The 20,455-nt window shown below is 45.4% G+C and overlaps 1 protein-coding gene and 1 long non-coding RNA gene across 3 annotated transcripts in view; one reads left to right on the forward strand and one right to left on the reverse strand.

Annotated features, from left to right (window-relative positions):
- Window positions 1–18,033, reverse strand: part of LOC139273357 (zinc finger protein 420-like) — a 34,156-nt gene extending 16,123 nt beyond the window's left edge. Inside the window, exons 1-2 of one of the 2 annotated variants that reach the window (XM_070890182.1) lie at window positions 17,948–18,033; window positions 1,601–1,766 (exon numbers count right to left, since the gene is read on the reverse strand). The gene's annotated coding sequence lies outside the window, so the exon portion shown is untranslated. The remainder of the gene's footprint in view (window positions 1–1,600; window positions 1,767–17,947) is intronic. The other variant, XM_070890181.1, reaches the window with a different exon arrangement.
- LOC139273366 (uncharacterized) lies at window positions 6,437–15,047 on the forward strand. The gene is made up of 2 exons (XR_011595086.1): window positions 6,437–7,114; window positions 12,267–15,047. It is a non-coding gene; the product is annotated as an uncharacterized lncRNA (long non-coding RNA).
- Window positions 18,034–20,455: the final 2,422 nt, after the last annotated feature.

Below are 20,455 nucleotides of genomic sequence, written 5' to 3' on the forward strand. Positions count from 1 at the left end.
CAGTGACTAGTGGGGTGCTGCAAGGCTCATTGCTGGGACCCCAGGAGACATAATCTAAGGATAAGGGGATAAGCCATTTAGGACTGAGCTGAGGAGAAACTTCTTCATTCAGAGAGTTATTAACCTGTGGAATTCTTTGCCACAGAGAGTTGTTGATGCCAGTTCATTGGATATAGTCAAGAGGAAGTTAGATATGGCCCTTGCAGCTAAAGGGATCAAGGGGTATGGAGAGAAAGCAGGAAAGGGGTACTGAGGTGAATGATCACCCATGATCTTATTGAATGGTGGTGCAGGCTCAAAGGACCGAATGGCCTATTCCTGCATCTATTTTCTATGTTTTTATGTTTCTCCGTGATCAGAGGAGAGTAGCTGATTTTCTGTTACCGACTGTTCCATTTTAGTGTTTTTTCTTACTCTAACTTAGATCACTTCTCACCTAGTTCGCCTTCTATCATATCAAACCTCAAACTTCTTCCGTTGGAGTACATAACTTGTGGTTGTAGTGGACTTAACTGCAGTGCCTCACTGTAAACTCAGCTGAAATCCTTTGAACCATCCCTTTATTGGACTGTCTTGCATAATATTTGAAATCCGTTACTTTCTGTATCAGTTAACCCATTTTTGGAACCGATTTCATTTTAAAAACTCATCCACACATTTTGCACGTGACAGCCTGTGAAATATTTTAATATTTGTCATTGTCATTGTCACAAACTCCGTTCCTGAGCCACCGACTCCATCCCTTTCCCCAACTTCTGTCTGATGCTCAACCAGACTATTCACAACCTTGGTGTCATACTTGACCCCGAAATTAGTTTTTGACCACATATCCTATCCGCAGCACAACTAAGATTGATTAATCCACTTGCTGAAACATCGCCTGTCTACACTCTTGCCTCAGGTCAGCCACGGCTGAAGCCCTCATCCATGCCTTTGTCATCTCTGGACATGACGATTCTAACGCACTCCTCCCACATTCTACCCGACATAAACTAGAGTTGATCCAAAACTCGGCTGCCCATGCCCTAACTCGCAACAAGTCAAGCTCACCCATCACCCCTGACCTGCATTGCCTTCTGGTTAAGCTGTCAGTGGCTGTGGTCTAGTCATGGGTGGAGATTGCTCTGTATCTGACCCGTGTTGTACGTGCCCTGGGAGTATTTGAGGCAGGGTAGAGGAAGATATACTGTGTCTAACCTGTACTGTACCTGCCCGGGAAGTGTTTGATGGGACTGTGTAGAGGGAGTTTTACTCTGTATCTAACCCATGCTGTACGTGCCCTGGGAGTATTTTGGATATTGTGGACTGAGATTTGCTCTGTATCAACCCTGGTATTGTTTGGGACAGGATGGAGTGAGATTTACTCTGTATCTAAGCCGTGCTGTACCAGTAGCCATGAAATTAGTAGTAGAGAAAATGCTGGAATCTATTATTAAGCACATGGTAACAGGGCACTTCGGAAGTAATAACAGGATTGGGCAGAATCAACACGGATTTATAAAGGGGAAATTATACTTGACAAATCTGAGTGCGTTTTTTGAGGTTGTTGTTGGTGTTTCGGGCAGCGGGTAAAGCGCCTTAGGAATTTTGCATTCCTTACTGCCACTTTTGGTCGGCTCACGCTTTTCCCACGGACAACAGACAAACATTTATTTTTCCACATTCAAAGGCCGATGATATTCATGTTGCGGTGGATCAAGTGACTGCCAGATCTTGGTGATGTTTGGTGTGAGTTTCCCATCTACAAATCTTCCCTTTCTAATCCCCTGTAAAAGGAGTTTACAAAAGTCATCACTAAGGACAGGATAGAAATTCAGAACAGTCAATTCTAGTTTCTATGGTACACACATTCCTCTCTGGTGTCCCCACAGCTGTAAATCCCTATCACACACAGTATCCCTACTCCCCATGCTGAAATCCAAACCCATTACATCATCTCCAGCATTTTTTCCTTCTTGATGGGGGAGATAGGGAGAGAATAAAGGGAAATCCAAATCCAAGAGTCCGCACATCCAGGTCCCGAGACCAGTTTCCACCAGTTTGGCGGAGCGCGCTCGAAGGACACGTATCACGGGACAACGGCCTGATTGACGGGAGCTTCTGACCAATGGGGAGCGAGTGGAGCGGCCTGGAGCAGCGAGCTGGCGAGGCTGGGGGCCTTTATTGCTCTTAGTGGACACAAGGCTCTGGGGCTCACAACGCACTGGCTCACATTTTGAGAGAGACATCAATAAAATGGACAGGGTCTCCAATTAAGAACATAACATAAGAAATAGGAGCAGGAGTCGGCCACCTGGCTCCTGGAGCCTGCTCCGCCATTCAATATGATGGCTGATCTGCTCATGGACTCAGCTCCACTTCCCTGCCCGCTCCCCATAACCTTTTACTCCCTTATCACTCAAAAATCTGTCTATCTCCGCCTTAAATATATTCAATGACCCCGTCTCCACAGCTCTCTGGGACGGAGAATTCCACAGATTTAAAACCCTCAGAAGAAATTCCTGCTTATCTCAGTTTTAAATGGGCGGCCCCTTATTCTAAGTCTATGTCACCTAATTTTAGTTTCCCCTATGAATGGAAATATCCTCTCTGCATCCACCTTGTCGAGCCCCCTTCATATCATATGTTTCAATAAGATCACCTCTCATTCTTCTAAACTCCAATGGGTATAGGCCCAACCTACTCAACCTACCTTCCATAAGTCAACCCTCTCATCTCCAGAATCAACCTAGTGAGTCTTCGCTGAACGGCCTCCAATGTAAGTATATCCTTAAATAAGAAGCCCAAAATTGTATGCAGTGCTCCAGGTGTGGCCTCACCAATACCCTGTATAGTTGTAGCAGGACTTCTCTGCTTTTATACTCTATCCCCCTTGCAATAAAGACCAACATTCCATTTGCCTTCCTGATCACTTGCTGTACCTGCATACTAACTTTGCGTTTCATGTACAAGGACCTCCAGGTCCCTCTGTACTACAGCACTCTACAATTTAAATGGAGAAAAATTGCAATGTGCTTTTCTATTTTTTCTGCCAAAGTGGACAACCTCACATTGTGCCACATTGTATTCCACCTGCCAAATGTTTGCCCACTCACTCAACCTATCTATATCTCTTTGCAGATTTCACAATTTGCTCTCCCATCCTTTTTGTATCATCAGCAAATTGGCTACATTACATTCTGTCCCTTCATCCAAGTCATTAATATAGATTGTAAATAGTTGAGGCCCCAGCACCGATCCCTGCAGCACCCCACTAGTTACCATTTGCCAACTGGAAAATGATCCATTTATTTCGACTCTCTGTTTTCTGTTCATGAGCCAATCCTCAATCTATGATAACCCCGGGAACTTCTATCTTGTGCAGTAACCTTTTATGTGGCACGTTATCAAATGCCTTCTGGAAATCCAAATACACTGGTTCCCCCTTATCCACCCTGCTCATTACATCCTCAAAGAACACCAGCAAATTTGTCAAACATGATTTCCCTTTCATAAACCCATGCTGACTCTGCTTGATTGAATTATGCTTTTCCAAATGTCCTGCTACTGCTTGCTTAATAATGGACTCCCAACATTTTCCGAACGACAGATGTTAGGCTATATTTCCTGCTTTTTGTCTGCCTCCTTTTTTAAATAGGGAGTTACATTTGTGGTTTTCCAATCCGTTGGGACCTCTCCAGAATCCAGGGAATTTTGGTAGATTACAACCAATGCCTCCACTATCTCTACAGCCACTTCTTTTAGGACCCTACAATGCAAGCCATGAGGTCCAAGAGACTTGGCCGCCTTTAGTCCCATTATTTTACCGAGTACTACTACTTTAGTGATAGTTCCTCCCTCCCAGTGCGAAAGTGGTCTAGGGAGTGAATGATGAAGGTGGTGGGTGGGGTGCCAATCAAGCGACTGCTTTGTCCTGAATGCTGTCGAGCATCTTGAGTGGTGCTGGAGCTGCTGCACTCATCCAGGTACGTGGAGAGTATTCCATCACATTCCTGACTTGTACCTTGTAGATGGTAGAAAGGATTTGGGGCGTCAGGTGATCGAAAGTGATTTGACCAATTGAGAGTAAGGAAAGAAGCATACATTAAGTGGATAAACAACAGGGTAGGGCATGATAAGGGAGAATACAATGGGATCAGGAGAGAAGTAAAAAAAAAAAAATGAGGAAGGCAAAGAGGAAATATGAAATGAAATTATCAAGGAACATAAAACAAAATTAAATATTTTACAGGAAGGTAATAGAAATGGAAGGTTGGGTGGGAATAGGGCTATTAAAGGATAGACAGGCAAGGCCACAAGTAACGATAGCGAGATGGCAGAAATATTAAATCATTATTTCGCTTTGGTATTAGATAGAACAGGTGGACATGAAATGAGTAATGAGAAGTGCGTTTAAAATAAAGAAAGGGGATACATTAAATAAACGAATCAAACTCAGGATAAGACCCCTGCATCCACGTATTTTAAAAGAATCTAAGGAAGAGATATCAGACGCATTACTGCACATATTTAGTAATTCTTCAGAAAAAGGTGTATTGCCAGAGGACTGGCGAACAGCTAACGGAGTACCTATATTTAAGGAGGAGAATAGAACATGTCTCGGTAATTACAGACTAGTCAGCTTAACATCGGTGGTAGGAAAAATGATGGAATCCCTACTATAGGAGAAAATAGAACGTCAAGAAACGAAAAGTATAATAATGACTAGTCAGCATGGATTTCAAAGAAGGGAAAACCCTGCTTGACCAAACTTATTAAATGTTACTACTTCAAAACAGAGAGAGTAGACAATGGTAATGGAGTAGGTGTAATTTATCTAGATTTTTGAAAGGGCTTCGATAAGGTACCACATAATAGACCAATGAATAAGGTCAGACAATAGAGAGTCAGGGGACAAGTAGAAAAATGGGATGCAAGCTGGCTGCAAGACAGAATGCAGAGAGTGGCTGGAAAGGGTAGCTATTCACAGTGGCAGATGGTGAGTAATGGTCTTCCACAAGGATCAGGGCTGGGACCAATGCTGTTCACATTAACCATTTAGACTTTGAAATCAAAAACACAATTTCTAAATTTGCGGATGGTACCAAATTTTGGGGGGGGGGGGGGGGGGGGGGGGGGGAGTGAATACTGAGAAATGCAACAAATTAGAGGAGGACATTAATTAACTTGCAGAATGGGAAAATAATTGGCAAATGAAGTTCAACACATAAATGCGATGTAGTACATTTTGGTAGGAAGAATAGGAAGGTCACTTATTACTTGGAAGGTGCAAGTCTGGGTGGGGTAGAGAAACAAAGGGATCTTGGAGTACAGATACACCAATCACTAAAAGTTGTGCCACAAGTTAGCAAGGCCATTAAAAAAAGCAAACCAAGCACTAGGCTTTAATTCTAGAGGGACAGAATTGAAAAGTAGGGCAGTTATGCTGAACCTGTATCAAACCTTGGTTAGACCATATTTGCAGAGTACTGCATGCAGTTCTGGTCACCAGATTATAAAAAGGATATCGAGGCACTGGAGAGGGCGCAAAGAAGATTTACAAGGACAATACCAGAAATGCGATATTATCAGGACAAGCATAAGAGGGAGAAGGGAACAGAGGGTTATGTTGTTAGATTTAGATGAGGAAAGACAGGAGGAGGCGCGAGTGGAGCATAAACATTAGCACGGACTAGTTGTGCCGAAAGGCCTGTTTCTGTGCCATACACCCTGTGTAAAATCAGTTGTGAATAACCTTGTGCATTAATTTTCCAGTTTTATGCCATGAAAGAGCCCACAGGTTAACTATTTAGATCAGTTTTTCTTACTAATGAATTGAATAGATTGGTCGATTGCTTTTACAATAGTCGTGATTATTATTTGATAATTGCATTAAGTCCTGCATCAGACATTACATGCTTCCATTTCATTTATCTTCTTATTTGAAGTCCATATGAATAATATTTACGTGTACTCTTGTCTGGTATAACATAAGAAATAGGAGCAAGAGTAGGCCATATGGCCCCTTGAGCCTGCCCCACCATTCAATATGATCATGGCTGATCTGATCATGGACTCGGGTCCACCTCCCTGCCCGCTCCCCATAACCCCTTATTCCTTTATCGTTTAAGGAACTGTCTATTTCTGTCTTAAATGTATTCAATGTCCCAGCTTCCACAGCTCTCTGAGGCAGTGAGTTCAGGGGGTAAATGAGGGGATACATTTTTATACATTTTATGGTGATCTGGAGTGCCCAGCCTGAAAGGGTGGTGGAAGCAGATTCAATCGAGAATTGGATAAATTGTTGACTAGGAGACATTCACAGGGCTCTGGGGCAAGAGCAGGGGAGTGAGGCTAATGGGACAGCTCTTTCAAAGAGCCATGTGGAAGAAAGAATCTATGAATCCATGGCTTATGAAAGAGGGAAGGGTTAAATTATTTTTATTAACTATGCTTAAAGAAATAATAAGACTAGAAAATAGCCACGCTTTTTAGCCTTGAAACTTACAGATGCAATTAAATGACTATCTGGTATTAAAAGGGAGTCTCCTTTGATTCTGCTTATTAGACTGTGAACAGAGAAAAACTATGCAAGGACAGATAGAGTGTGTACCTCCCGAGACGACCTTTGTACTCGTGGGACTAATGAATAAGATTCCTTTTCTATTTCTGTATTCAATTTCTGGATAAAGATAAGTGCAATTTGCTTGTACGACAGAGTTCTGCCTTGGTACGGTCCAAGCAAGCTCTCCAAGATATCTTGTTAGCTTTAGTAATAAACTTCTCTCGAAGCAACTTCTGAAAGTCTCCGCCTGAGTTAATTTAAGCTAAATATTTCCTCGACAGATTCTGGCGTAGTCCGGCAGGATCTCTTAAAAAAAAACGAGATCCAAAAGAACTAAATTTAACTTTTAAAGAGAAAAGAGGAATATTTCCTCGACAGATTCTAAAGAAAAGAGGAATTTTTAAGGACCTTCCTAGCTGAAAGGAGGAAGGTGCCTAGGCCGTCCTAGCTGAAAGGGGGACGGGCCGCCGAGATCCCCGAGAGGGTGAGGCATAAGGTAGCTACCGCTAAGAAGCTAAAATAACAAGGCGGCAAAAGGAGACCCCAAGCTGAGTAGAAAAGAGAACACCGGTGAGCGCTTTGTAAATTATTGTATATTTTGTAGGAGTGTCCTAACTCTCATTTCAGAAAAGATCGCGAGACGTTGCACCCGGAAGAATGGGAAACGGCTCTAGTCGAGCAGGGCGCTCGTGCCCAGCTCCTAGAAAAGGAAAGAAGGACGACCTCTCAACTGAAAGAATGAAAGTACATCCTAAAACTGAGAAAAGAATCAGTAAGATAGTAAAGCAACGAGAGAAGGTAGGAGATCCCATTGCGCCGCCCGGCTCGCCGGCGGACACTGTAATTAAAGAAACAGGAGGCGACAGATACGCGGTAACGTTTAGTAGCGATTTGTACGGTTGGTCTGATGGGGATTGGCCATATGGAGGAAGTTTTAAATTGTCCTTAATTGAGGAATGGAGACAGACCACCAAAAATGGGACAGGGGACCCCAGTTGGGATAAAGATTATATGGAGAATTGTTTTAAAAAATAAAAAGAAAGAGGAGGGGGGTTAAGGAGAAGCCCCCTCCCTCTTACAGCCCCCCCCCCCCCCCCCCCCCCCGAGTGCCCCGGTTTTGACCGCTTCCCCTGTCGGCTTATACCCCCGTCTTCCAACCACCAAGCCGGATGATTGGCAGGAGATTATAGAAATAATGGCCGCTCAGCTGGATAAGACATGCCGATTCCTCCACTACCCCCACGACACAAGCCCCCGTGTAATGATCAGAACAACGGCTGTCATAAAGCCCTGGACACCGGGAGAAGCTCGGGATATGATATCAGCTGCCCCTAATCCTGTTTAGAAGCCAGTAGCCTTTCACAACTGGCTTGAGCAAACCTGTACCATTTATTAAAGGGAGCTAAAAAGCATGGAGATATAGGGGAAGTTACCCGCTGCTTGCAGAAAGCAGAAGAATAGATTTTGCAGGCAGATGGAAACATAGTTGGGACGAGCATGCAGGAATACCAATGGATCAAAATGAACCTTTGGCAGTGCAAACCTTGTTAAATTGTATGTTGCCACAACAAGCAAGAACATACAAAATAAGGGTTTTGGATTGGCAAGGAAAAAGTTGGAAAGAGACAGTTACAGTACTGGCTAACATGGATAGAGAGGGACTATTTACCTATAAGGAAAATAAGGCTAAAACAGGTCAGTAAATCAGCAAAAGGGACGAGGACAGGCACAGAATAATCAGTATAGGGATGCCCCTGAGGCTTAGTGGTACAGGCGCCAGCCCTCCGCTTATCGGCAGACATAGAAGAAAACCCTCTGGCAGTAGTAAAAGTAGGAGACACTTATGTGAAGTTCCTGGTGGATACCGGTGCTACTATGTCTTCTGTACCATCCTCTGTGGGATTATCTGTAAGCAACACCTTCTTAAGTATGGGTGTGGCCGGTATCCCCATGAAAGAATTTTTATCTGAACCTACCAAATTGATAATTGAAGGACAATCAGTTAATGATGAGACTTTGATAGTCTCTAAAACAACACCGCTCCCTTTATTAGGAAGACAGACTTTGTGCAAACTAGGAGCCACAATTTATTGCACAAAGGAAGGAATATACATGGAGCTCCCTCCAAATAATATTCATCAGTTCTTTAATGGGATTAAAGAAGAGAAAAGGGAGGATAACAAAGAAAAGGCTACCCTCTATTGTTGGCAATTGATTGGCAACTTCTATTCCCCCTTGATACATGAAGTTATACAAAACTTAAAAGCTAAATTTGACTCTAATACTGAAGAATTGATGTTTATAATTTTGACAAGCTTTGAGGCAGTTCAGCTTCACTGTACAGCCTGGTACACTCGACAAAAAGCTGAAACTTACCAGTGTTTGGTACAATCCTTTTTAAATAGAGAAGAAATAGTAGAAGCTATGCCCCGCATTTATTTTGGACCAGAAGGATTGGGGGTAGCCATCGATTTGACACCCTTACAGCAGCAGCGGTTTAGAGAAGCGAACTCGACACCCCATCTGACCTTGGCTGGAAAACTGCCAGCGAAACCTAAAGATATGGGTCCGATGATTGTAGGAATAGAAAGAGAAAAACAGCAACACGGCTATCAACCTTGGGCAGTAATAAAACTGCAAAATGTTCAGATAGACTTTATCACCCACAACAGGGGGATTCTCCAGTGGAAAGGTAAAAATCATGCCTCCACTTTTGAAAAACAGCAACCCCCGGAACAACCAAGCCCTAAGCTGCCAATGGCATTGAATCAAGTATCTTCTGAACTTTGGGCAAAGCATAAGAATCATGTTGGGCAAGTACATTCTGCAGTACCCCATCGGGTACAATTGATAAAGAACGCCGTGTTACCAAGCATTAGGCAGTACAGACTGCCTCGAGAGGCAGAAAATGGGATAGAGCTAGTCATTTCTGCATTGTTGGAACAAGGAGTTTTAGAAAAGACACAGAGCCCGTGTAACACTCCGATACTGCCCATACCAAAGGTTAATAGGCCGAATGAATGGAGATTTGTGCAAGATCTGACAGCTATTAATAAGATAGTAGTCGCTATCACCCCTGTGGTACCGGACACCAACATTATACTATCGGCTATACCACCAACAGCAACTGTCTTTACTGTAATAGACCTGTGTTCAGCTTTTTTCTCCATCCCGTTAAATCAAGAGAGTCAGTATCTGTTTGCTTTCACCCACAAGAAGCAGCAGTGCACATGGACCAGGTTGCCCCAAGGATACACCGAAAGCCCCGCAGTATATGCAGCAGCAGTAAAGAGACCTCGAAGACTGTTCATTATCAGACCAGTCTGTACTGCTGCAGTATGCGGACGATTTGCTTGTGGCTTCTAGCCACGGATACAGGTGCATGCAAGACTCCCTAAAACTGTTACAGCACCTATGTGAAAGAGGGCACCGAGTGTCGTTACCAAAGTTACAATTTTGTCAGACTCAAGTCCAGTACCTGGGTTTTCACATATCTAAAGGGCAGAGGCAGTTAGGACCAGAAAGAATTCAGACAATTCAAAGGGCCACCATACCAAAGACAAAGAAGGAAATCTTGTCATTTTTGGGGATGGTTGGGTACTGTAGACAATGGATCCCCGATTATCGAGAATGGGATGCGGTCCTAAGATCAGCTGCCTTAAAGATGCCCCACCCAAGGTGGAGTGGTGCCCAGAGAGAGAGGAGGCATTTAAACAGTTAAAGAAAGCCATTACTAATGCTCCGGCGTTGGGACTTCCGAATTATGGTAAACCCTTTCAGATGTATGTGAATGAGAAAGAAGGATTTGCAACAGCAGTACTAACCCAAGAACATGGTGGGGGAAATCGACCAGTTGTTTATTATTCGGTTTTGCTGTCTGCAGTAGTAAGGGGAATGCCAGCATGTCTACGTGCTGTAGCTGCTACTGCGGTCATAGTGGAGAAGTCGGTACCTATTGTTTTGGATCATCCATGTACTGTCATTACAGCCCATGCTGTGTTATTACTTTTGAATTCAGCTGCCACACAACACTTTACAGCGTCTCGAAGAACAGGTTATGAAGTATTACTGCTGTCACACCCTAACTATACCTTTCGACGTGCACCGGTAGTGAACCCAGCCACCTTTCTTCCTACTAGAGAAGTAGAGGATCCAGACCAGCATGATTGTCTGTTAACGGTGGAAGTAGACACCTTACCAAGACCAGATTTGCTCAGAGCCCATGGACAATCCAGATCTTATTCTCTATACGGATGGATCATCACATAGGCCATCGGATGATTTGCTTTTGGCAGGCTATGCTATTGTAAACCCCCACGAAACTGTTGAAGCATTCGCCCTGCCTCCCGGAACCTCGGCTCAGGCTGCTGAATTGTTTGCCCTCACTCGAGCTTGTATAATAGCTAAAGATCATACTGCTAATATCTATACTGATTCTAGATATGCATTCGGTGTGGTCCATGATTTTGGACAACTGTGGAAAAACAGAGGCTTTATCACCTCTGGTGCAAAGCATATTAAGCACTCTCAACTGGTGCTTAATCTATTAGACGCCATTCAGTTGCCAAGTAAGGTAGCCGTTATCAAATATGCAGCTCATACAACCGGTGAGGATGAAGTATCAGTAGTAAATAGGAGGGCTGACGAGGCAGCCAAACAGGCCGCTTCAGCACAGACAGACTGCCTTCAAGCAGTCTCAGTCTCCCCTCCACAGGTACTTGACATCCAGCAACTTAAAACAGCCCAACAACAAGTTACCATGCAGGAAGGAAGAACTTGGGAAAACCAGGGTTGTTTTCTAAAAAACGACATTTGGTATCACCCTGATGGGCAAACTGTTTGCCCTAGATCTCTATTTTTGCCCCTGTCTCGCCTAGCACACGGTCAGGCTCACATGGGCAAAGGAGGGATGATACATGCTATTAATGCACAGTGGTATGCACCAGGAATAACAGTAGTAATTGAGAAAGTTGCTAGAACATGCCAAATTTGTAACAGAGGTAAAACACCTGCTGAATATGATCATCTACCCCAGCCAAGTATGCCCTTTGAAAATTTGCAAATTGATTTTGTCCACATGCCTCCAGTATCAGGTCTTAAGTATCTATTAGTCATAGTAGACATGTTCACAAGGTGGGTAGAAGCGTACGCCACTAGGAGAGACGATGCCCGAACAGTAGTAAAAATTCTATTTAAAGAAATAGTACCAAGATATGGGATACCTATGGGAATCAACTGTGATAGGGGAACACACTTCACCGGAAAAATAGTGCAAAACCTTGCAGAAGCGTTAGGGTTCCAGTGGAAGTTACATATACCATATCAGCCACAGTCCTCGGGAATGGTAGAAAGACTAAATAAAATCTACCCTTACCAAGGTATGTCAGGAGACTGGACTGAAGTGGCCAGAAGCCTTACCATTAGTATTGTATACAATGAGAAACCAGAAAAACCGAAACACTGGTTTGACACCACATGAAGCCTTATTGGGAAGACCAATGCCTACTGGCGTAAAACCACCACTGTCAGATGAAAAAATAGCGTTAATTTGGAACGATAAAAAATCACTAAAGTATGCTCAGGCCATGTGTGAAATAGCAAGAAGTCTGCATGAACAAATAAAGCAGACACAGGTGCCCCCGTCGGAAGGAAATATGCACCCTTTCAGACCTGGAGATCAAGTGTTAGTAAAAACATTAAATAAAGAATCTTTTTCTCCTAGGTGGAAAGGACCGTATCAGATAATTCTCACAACACGAACCGCTTTGAAGTTGGAAAAGCACCCGAACTGGGTGCATGCGACCCGCTGTAAATATTATTTCCCCGACGAATTACAGCCGAAGGAAAAGGCATTGAACCAGGACATACTACGGTCGCCTGACTAAGAAAACAGCCATCTTCTCGCTGAAGAACTGTACCTGCTCTTGTATTAAATATTTGGACTTGAAATTATTGCCCAAAATTCACGGACGAATGTCAGAGCTCATTTGTGTGCAAGTTTGGGCCTTTATTATTTGGGTCACTGTTACTATCATGTGGACGTGTTGTTATTGTAACGACTTATTTCAAGAGTGGTATAGAAACAAACAAGAAAGGGAAGATGGGAAGGGACTCTTGGAAAAATTATAAATGGACGTTAGGTATACTGATCATTTTAGCGACAGGGAACTCCCGGCAGGAGGAAGAAGTCCTAAAAGAAGGAAAAATATGGTATGGGAAAGAAGTAATAGTATAAGGCAGCAAGGTAATTTTATATGCCCAGTAGGCCAAAGTTGTAAAGTAGGGAATTTTACGGCACGATGTGAGGCATGTGGAATGAAGGAAGAAAGAGGGGAGTTCCAGTTTATATTGGGGAAAGGGTATCAGTTGTTCATAGAATACCAGGCCGATGTGTGGATGAAGTGTACCTGGAGCACAGGGAAAAACAAGAGATGGATGCACATAGGAGGGCCGGACGAGAGAAAAGACTTCCTCCATTATTCATTTACAGGTATGGGAGATGGGCAGCAGATGTTGTGCATGAATAACACCACAGTGAATGGAGGAGACCCATTTGTGGTAAAATGGTCAGTAAAAGAATCCGGCCACCGAGAAGACCGAGACCCGGGACATCTAAAAAGGATACTGACCACTTGCATCCCAGTGATAAGATCCCCAGGTGTATTAAATCTAACAATACGAATTAAATATCCCCCAAAGAAAGAAGATGGTTGCCACACAACCAGTGTTAAGGTATCTTTTGAAAAAGAAAGACCCCAAAGAAAGAAACGGGATGTATTAGAGACTGTGTTAAGTGGAGTGGGAGCAGGAATTACAGATATCAGGTTACGTCCTAAATGAAATGACCTGGGAACAGAATGAAAGGGTAGAGAAGGAAATAGAGAACCTAATGAAAGAACAACAGGGAGTAAACAAGTACACCCATTGCCTGTTTAAAGAAATGATCAGACTATTAAGAGCCGAGTTAGAAAGGAAAATATTATCCTTCCATGCTAACACATGGGAAAAGCTGCTGGAAATTAACAAAAGGGACAAGCTTCTTAATTTAACCATTAACCCTCAAAAAAGATATACCAGTTGTAATTCAAAAGGATGTAACGTTACAATGGAGATAGTAAGTATGACACGAAAATAAATTTGGTGTCAGTTCCAAGTAATGCCCCAGCTGTTTGGACAGAACTTCTGGTACCCAGAATTTAAAGGAGATTGGGTCGATGAGAAGAATATGACACATCACCAGAGGGGATGTGCTAGGTGGCCATTCGGAATGGTATGTCCCTATCAGACCACCATACACGAATCATGCTCACTGGAGCACTCCATTGGAGTATGTAAATGGGAATTAAAGCTAACCAATGACAATGATATAACGGAAATAGGACAGAATGAGATCTGTGTGACAGGAAATAAACCTGTCTATCTGGATGGAATTTTGTATAAACCCCCCATTAATAAATGCGTGAGAAGAGTCTACACCCTGTATGATCCTGAAGTAAAAAGAACTTATACCTTTGGGCAGTGGAAAAATGTAGAAAAATATCTATCTATGCAGAAGATTGAACCCTTACCCCCCGTAATTAATCTGACCAGACTGCACAATTTGATACGGAATGACAAGAAAATTGAGGAAGCTCTGTCAAAGCAAGGCAGAGACATCCACCAATTTAGAGTCGAAATGAGTTACAAGAAGGGGCAGCTAGTGAGAATCGCAGATGAAGTCACCTCTTTGACAGTACACCACTGGTGGGATGTGTTTACCGGATGGTCCCCAAGAGCTACAGCAGTACTGAAGCTCGCTATACACCCCATAGTAATTGTAGGTGTGGTTATGCTTGTATTATTAATAATCCTTTGCGGAATGTGGATAAAATTAAAAAACGTAATTAGTCAAGTAATAGGCCTGCTCTCCGAAATAGAAAGAAAAGGTGTATGCATGAAAGGAAGGTTAAGTGGCTTAGAGGAAAAGGTTGATGAAGACGATTATCTCTAAATGTGACCCTATCCTGAATGGTATACACCCCCTTTTGCTAAAGAAGAAAATATAGGAAATTGTGTTGATCTAAAAAAATAAAAAGATCAACAAGGAGGGAATTGTGGAAGAAAGAATCTATGAATCCATGGCTTATGAAAGAGGGAAGGGTTAAATTATTTTTATTAGCTATGCTTAAAGAAATAATAAGACTAGAAAATAGCCACGCTTTTTAGCCTTGAAACTTACAGATGCAATTAAATGACTATCTGGTATTAAAAGGGAGTCTCCTTTGATTCTGCTTATTAGACTGTGAACAGAGAAAAACTATGCAAGGACAGATAGTGTGTACCTCTCGAGACGACCTTTGTACTCGCGGGACTAATGAATAAGATTCCTTTTCTATTTCTGTATTCAATTTCTGGATAAAGAGAAGTGCAATTTGCTTGTACGACAGAGTTCTGCCTTGGTACGGTCCAAGCAAGCTCTCCAAGATATCTTGTTAGCTTTAGTAATAAACTTCTCTCGAAGCAACTTCTGAAAGTCTCCGCCTGAGTTAATTTAAGCTAAATATTTCCTCGACAAGCCAGCACAGGCACGATGGGCCGAATGGCCTCCTCCTGTGCTGTGTGTTTCTATGATTCTAGGTGCTGACAGCAGAGTCGGGCTCTGTTAAAATTAGAAGGATTAAATGTGAATTTTAAAATAAATTCTTAGCTGGACCAACTGTTTTAACCTCACTTCATAATGGTTGCAGTTGATACAAAGCTAAAGTGGAGTCAAACTCTCTCCTGGAAACTATTGATCTTCAGAGTTACTCTGCACATCTCCCCTCGCCATCAATCTCAAACTGCTTTGCATCAACACAGAGTATGTGACATGACTGTCCCAATCACACTGAGCCGGGACATACTGAGTTAAGACATGCAGAATCAGCTGAACTACGAACAGAAGTTCTGAGCTTTCTATACTTCAACATTAGGTTCACAGTAAGATTCCTGCCCTCCTCCAGCTCACAAGGTATCCTGAAATTTAAATAAAATGCAAAGTCAGGCAACACTAAGTTTCCTACTGGGAAGGAGAGCAGGGGAGTTCTCCCCAGTATCCTGGGTCAATATTTATCCTTCAACCAACATCACTAAAACAGATGAGCTGGTCATTGTCACATTGCTGTTCGTGGGATCCTGCTGTGCGCAAATTGGCTGCTGTGTTTCCTACTTTACAATACTGACTACGCTTCAAAAGTACTTCATTGGCTGTAAAGCACTTTGGGATGTCCTGAGCTTGTGAAAAACACGATATAGTCTTTCTTTCTACGGGATTAACACACACCATTATTGCAACATGACATGTCCTCTGTTAGAAACTATCAGACACAAGTCAGCGACAGTGTGTGACTGAGATAGTCCTGATACAGCATCATTTCCTCTCGTTGCTGACTCCATCATTTCATACTCTTACTCCAGCTATGAGCAGATTCTTCACACTACAAGTCTAATTTAAGCACACACATACACACCTTACAATAGATGTGACAGCCCTCCTCACAAAAACAGAAGATCCCACGCACAGATTGTCTTTAACCCATGACTAAGATTACCTACCATTATATTATGGGGATTATTTGCATCCCTCCTCCACCTCACCATTCCCCCTCCTCATCTCATCCCTCTTCCTCTCCCCCTTCCCCAATGTACATTGGACCCATACTCTCTGGAGTTAAGAAGAAAGAGAGGTGTTCTCATTGAAACACAAGATTCTGAGGGGGACTGACAGGGTAGATGCTGAGAGGTTGTTTCCCCTGTCTCGACAGTCTAGAACTAGGGGACATAGTCTCAGGATAAGTGGTCGGTCATTTAAGACCGAGATGAGGAAGAATTTCTTCACTGAAAGGGATCTGAATCTTTGGAATTCTCTAACCCAAAAGGCTATGGATGCTGAGTCTCTGAGTATATCTAAGGCTGAGATCGATAGATTTTTGGACTTTGGGGGAATCAAGGGATATGGGGATTGGGTGGGAAAGTAGAGTTAAGGTCGAAGATTAACCATGATCTTACTGAACGGGGGAGCAGGCTCGAATGATAAGGGGGGTGGGGGGGGGGGACCCTGATAATAAAGGATGACAATAAAGAATAATAAAGAATCTAGTTTCCCCTTAATTGCATCTATGCTATTCGCCTCAACAACTCCATGCGGCAACGAATTCCACATTCTCAACACTCTCTGGGTAAAGAAGTCATCCTCTTAAAACTGTGTCTTCATATAGTTTGATAGGAGGGAGGTAATTGCACCAAGACTTGTCCCCAACTCCTCCTGTCTATTTTTCTGTATTACCAATTTGGGTTTAAGTCCTGCTCCAGAATCTTGAGCATTAAATCTAGGCTGACACACCAATGCAGTGCTGAGGGAGCACTGCACTGTCGGAGGTGCCGTCTTTCAGATGAACTCTTAAACTAAGCCCCTGTCTACCCCCTCAGGTGGATGTAAAAGATCTCATGGCACTATTTTGAAGAGCAGGGGAAGTTATCCACAATGCCCTGGCCAATATTTATCCCTCAACCAACAACAAAAACATATTATTTGGTCGCTAACACATTGCTGTTTGTGGGAGCTTGCCGTGTGCAGATTGACGGTCACGTTTCCTATGTTACAACCACAAGTACATTTCAAAAGTAGTTCCAGATCACAACAACTCGCTGTGTTTTTTTAAAAAGTTTCATTTCACCCGCTTCTTTATCGAATCACCTTCAATTGGTGTCAACACTGAGCCACGTGAGGAGATATTAAGACAGGTGACCAAATGCTGCTAAAAGAGGTAGATTTTAAGGAGCGCTTTAAAGGAGAGGGGACCTCCCATCACTCCCTCCCCCACCCGGCACATCGCACCCCCCCTTACCCCAGCCCTCGCCCTCGCATCCCCCCCCTTACCCCAGCCCTCGCCCCCCCATCCCATCCCCCTCTTACCCCAGCCCTCGCCCCCCCCATCCCATCCCCCTCTTACCCCAGCCCTCGCCCCCCCCATCCCATCCCCCCCTTACCCCAGCCCTCGCCCCCCCATCCCCCCCTTAACCCAGCCCTCGACCCCCATCCCCCCCTTACCCCAGCCCTCACCCCCCCATACCCCAGCCCTCGCCCCCCCAATCTCCCCTTACCCCAGCCCTCGCCCCCCAAACCCCCACCTCCCATCCCCCCCTTACCCCAGCCCTCACCTCACCCCAGCCCTCGCCCCCCCCCATCACCCCAGCCCTCGTCCCCCCCTTACCCAAGCACTCACCTCCCATTCCCCCTGACCCCAGCCCTCAACCCTCACCTCACATCCCCCCTGACCCCAGCCCTCACCTCACACCCCATCCCCCGCTTACCCCAGCCCTCACCTCCCCCATCCCCCCGCGGATTATAAAACCTGGCGGCCGCTCCCACCGGCTCCAACTCACCGACACAAGGGCCCAGCGCCCGGCCCAAACATACTGCCCGAACTCCGAATCCCACTGAGGCCCGGGCCCGCCCCGGAAACCCGCCTCCCTCAATCTGAGTGACAGGCGCTCCGGCCAATCCGCTTCCCCCGGGAGAGCCCCGCCCCGGAAACCCGCCTCCCTCACCCTGAGTGAGAGGCACTACGACCAATCCCCTCCCCCCGCGAGAGCCCCGCCCCGGAAACCCGCCTCCCTCACTCTGAGTGACAGGCACTCCGGCCAATTCGCTTTCCCCGGAGAGCCCCGCCCCGGGCGGCCCCTGGCCAATCAGCGCCGCCGGGAGGCTGATGTGGTTTGAGCGAGGCTCGCGCTCGGAGCTTGGCGGTTGGGTTTAAATGTTGAATGTTTAACGGGCGGTAACTCTAGGACATTGTGACGTATTTACTGAGGCTCCCAGAGCTCGGGCCTTACACTAAACCTCCGTCAGACAAAGGTCCTCCAGCAGCCTGTCCCCGCCGGCCCGGGCCGCACAGCATTGCCCCGCCCCGCCCCCCAGTCAGCAAGGTCCACGGCGTGGGCCCTGGACACCGGCCGGGGACCATTCCCCAAACCTCGGGAGCCTCTTATTAACAAGGGCCAGCATTGACCACCAGATCCAACACCGCCCCCAGTGCAGCCTTCGGCCACCTGAGGAAAAGAGTGTTCGAAGAGCAGGCCCTCAAACCTACCACCGAGCTCATGGTCTACAGGGCTGTAGTAATAGCCGCCCTCCTATATGGCTCAGAGACAGGGACCATGTACAGCAGACACCTCAAGTCGCTGGAGAAATACCACCAACGATGTCTCCGCAAGATCCTACACATCCCCTGGGAGGACAGACGCACCAACGTTAGCGTCCTCGACCAGGCCAACATCCCCAGCATCGAAGCACTGACCACACTCGACCAGCTCCGCTGGGCAGGCCGCATTGTCCGCATGCCCCAGACACGAGACTCCCAAAGCAAGCGCTCTACTCGGAACTCCGTCACGGCAAACGAGCCAAAGGTGGGCAGAGGAAACGTTACAAGGGACACCCTCAAAGCCTCCCTGATAAAGTGCAACATCCCCACCGACACCTGGGAGACCCTGGCCAAGGACCGCCCTAAGTGGAGAAAGTGAATCCGGGAGGGCGTTGAGCTCCTCGAATCTCAACGCCACGAGCGTGAAGAGGTCAGGCGCAGGCAGCGGAAGGAGCATGTGGTAAATCAGTGCCACCCACCCCTTCCTCCGACAAATATCTGTCCCACCTGTGACAGGGTCTGTGGCTCTCGTATTGGACTGTTCAACCACTAAAGAACTCATATTTTAGGAGTGGAAGCAAGTCTTCCTCGATTCTGAGGGACTGCCTATGGAAAAAAAAGAGGGATTGGCGGGACAACAACAACAACTTGTCTTTATATTGCGCCTTTAATGCAGTAAAAGGTCCCCGGGCGATTCACAGGAGGGTCACAAATTGTTTTGTCTATTCCGGGGCGGATCTGCGATTGTCACCGAACTAATCGGCCTCCCACAATATCTACAGAATCCTGGGAAAACCCGCAACCTCCCCGACAATGGTCTTCATCATCATCGGCGGTCCCTGGAACCAGGATGACTTGCTTCCACATGGGTTCGCAGATGTTTCAATGAAGGAGCTGATATTCCAGTCCTGAACTCCAATTGAAGGGTGGAAGATGCCTCTGCCTGGATTGTTTTAACGTGTGGTGACCATCGCACATCAGCCACCACACGGGATTGACAGAGCTCGGCCTTTATCCAGCGGCAAGGGTTAACCAGGACGGCAGGAGACCTGCTCTGCTGCAAGGACCTAGTGCGCGCACAGTGTGGGCAGGCCCGTGCTGCCCCTGGGCCCTCGGCTCTTCTGGGCCCCGTACCCTCATTCACCGCACCTCCGCCACGATTTCTCACCGTTCCTCCGCCACAAACACATTCGCCACACCTCCACCACGATTTCTCACCTTCCTTCGCCACAAAAACATTTGCCACACCTCCGCCACGATCTCTCACCACTCATCCGCCCCGACCTTCCCACTTCTCCGCTGTACCTGCATCCCGCTGATATTCCTGCCCACGCTCCAAACTGCGACCTGGATTTTGATGATGTCATCCAGTCGCCCACCTCGAAGCCATCGCACACTTGTAGCAGTTCACTTTGGAAGCTGCAGTGGTATGCTCGTTTATCCTCCTGACCCGTGGTGGCTTTTTTTTCTTCAAAAATATACTTTATTCATATAAATTTTTCACAATGCATTGAAAATAGTTCAATACCTTGCGGTCAGCAATTCCATACAATTCGTTTGGATGCTGACAGCAGTTCCATACGATGCACTAGCGTGCATTTCATTTCAAGGTACAGTTTAGTACAATCCGTAAATCACGTTACATGTAGTACTGTGCAAATAAGGGTATTACATGGAGCAGATAATAACAGGATTACATTGCATTCAAGGATACATTTCAATACCGATCACGAATCATGTTACATGTAGC

Source organism: Pristiophorus japonicus, chromosome 9 (assembly GCF_044704955.1).
Source record: "Pristiophorus japonicus isolate sPriJap1 chromosome 9, sPriJap1.hap1, whole genome shotgun sequence".
Taxonomy (NCBI): domain Eukaryota; kingdom Metazoa; phylum Chordata; class Chondrichthyes; family Pristiophoridae; genus Pristiophorus; species Pristiophorus japonicus.